This window comes from Triticum aestivum, chromosome 7A, assembly GCF_018294505.1.
Source record: "Triticum aestivum cultivar Chinese Spring chromosome 7A, IWGSC CS RefSeq v2.1, whole genome shotgun sequence".
In the NCBI taxonomy this organism is placed as follows: Eukaryota; Viridiplantae; Streptophyta; class Magnoliopsida; order Poales; family Poaceae; genus Triticum; species Triticum aestivum.
In genome coordinates this window covers 540,802,169-540,804,588 of record NC_057812.1, presented here as the reverse complement: position 1 = coordinate 540,804,588, position 2,420 = coordinate 540,802,169, and positions in this window count along the sequence as shown.

Here is a 2,420-nt window from a genome sequence, read left to right as displayed (position 1 = left end):
GAGATTACTAAAGTATGAAACAATTGCTTGGCTTGTCATCGGGGTTGTGCATGATGAGAGCATTCTTGTGTGACGAAAATGAAACATGACTAAACTATATGCTTTTGTGGGGATGAACTGTCTTTGGCCATGTTATTTTGAGAAGACATAATTGCTTACTTAGTATGCTTGAAGTATTATTATTTTTATGTCAATATGAACTTTTGTCTTGAATCTGTCAGATCTGAATATTCATACCACAATTAAGAAGAATTACATTAAAATTATGCCAAGTAGCACTCCGCATCAAAAATTCTCTTTTTATCATTTACCTACTCGAGGACGAGCAGGAATTAAGCTTGGGGATGCTTGATACGACTCCAACGTATCTATAATTTTTTATTGCTCCATGCTATATTATCTACTGTTTTGGACATTATTGAGCTTTATTATCCACTTTTATATTATTTTTGGGACTAACCTATTAACCGGAGGCCCAGCCCAGAATTGCTGTTTTTTGCCTGTTTTAGGGTTTCGAAGAAAAGGAATATCAAATGGAGTCCAAATGGAATGAAACCTTCGGGGACGTGATTTTCTCAACGAACAAGACCCAGGACACTTGGACCCTACGTCAAGAAAAGAAACAGGAGGCCATGAGGTAGGGGGTGCGCCTACCCCCTAGGCGCGCCCTCCACCCTCGTGGGCCCCCTGTTGCTCCACCGACGTACTCCTTCCTCCTATATATACCTACGTACCCCCAAATGATCAGATACGGAGCCAAAACCCTAATTCCACCGCTGTAACTTTCTGTATCCACGAGATCCCATCTTGGGGCCTGTTCCGGAGCTCCGCCGGAGGGGGCATCGATCACGGAGGGCTTCTACATCAACACCATAGCCCCTCCGATGAAGTGTGAGTAGTTTACCTCAGACATACGGGTCCATAGTTAGTAGCTAGATGGCTTCTTCTCTCTTTTTGGATCTCAATACAATGTTCTCCCCCTCTCTTGTGGAGATCTATTCGATGTAATCTTCTTTTTGCGGTGTGTTTGTTGAGATCGATGAATTGTGGGTTTATGATCAAGTCTATCTATGAACAATATTTGAATCTTCTCTGAATTCTTTTATGTATGATTGGTTATCTTTGCAAGTCTCTTCAAATTATCAGTTTGGTTTGGCCTACTAGATTGATCTTTCTTGCAATGGGAGAAGTGCTTAGCTTTGGGTTCAATCTTGCGGTGTCCTTTCCCAGTGACAATAGGGGCAGCAAGGCACGTATTGTATTGTTGCCATCGAGGATAACAAGATGGGGTTTTCTTCATATTGCATGAGTCTATCCCTCTACATCATGTCATCTTTCTTAAGGCGTTACTCTGTTTTTAACTTAATACTCTAGATGCATGCTGGATAGCGGTCGATGAGTGGAGTAATAGTAGTAGATGCAGGCAGGAGTCGGTCTACTTGTCTCAGATGTGATGCCAATATACATGATCATACCTAGATATTCTCATAACTATGCTCAATTCTGTCAATTGCTCAACAGTAATTTGTTCACCCACCGTAGAATACTTATGCTCTTGAGAGAAGCCACTAGTGAAACCTATGGCCCCCGGGTCTATCTTTATCATATTAATCTCCTACTACTTAGTTATTTCCTTTGCTATTTACTTTGCCTTTATTTTACTTTGCATCTTTATCATAAAAATACCAAAAATATTATCTTATCAGACCTCACTCTCGTAAGTGGCCTTATAGGGATTGACAACCCCTATTTGTGTTGGTTGCGAGGATTTATTTATTTTGTGCAGGTACAAGGGACTCGCACGTAGCCTCCTACTGGATTGATACCTTGGTTCTCAAAAACCGAGGGAAATACTACTTACGCTACTTTGCTGCATCATCCCTTCCTCTTCAGGGAAAACCAACGCAGTGCTCAAGAGGTAGCAGATACCCAAAGGAGACTTTTGGGTACACCTTCTATCACAGATCCGAAGGCAAGATATTCGTTGCTAAGAATGGATCCTTTCCGGAGAAGGAATTTCTCTCGAAAGAAGTGAGTGGGAGGAAAGTAGAACTTGATGAGGTAACTGTACATGCTCCCTTATTGGAAAGTAGTTCATCACAGAAATCAGTTCCAGTGATTCCTACACCAATTAGTGAGGAAGCTAATGATGATGATCATAAAACTTCTGATCAAGTTACTACCGAACCTCCTAGGTCAACCAGATTAAGATACGCACCAGAGTGGTACGGTAATCCTGTTCTAGAGGTCATGTTACTTGACCATGATGAACCTATGAACTATGAGGAAGCGATGATGAGCCCAGATTCCGCGAAATGGCTTGAGTCCATGAAATCTCAGATGGGATCCATGTATGAGAACAAAGTGTGGACTTTGGTTGACTTGCCCGATGATCGGCAAGCCATAGAGAATAAATTTAT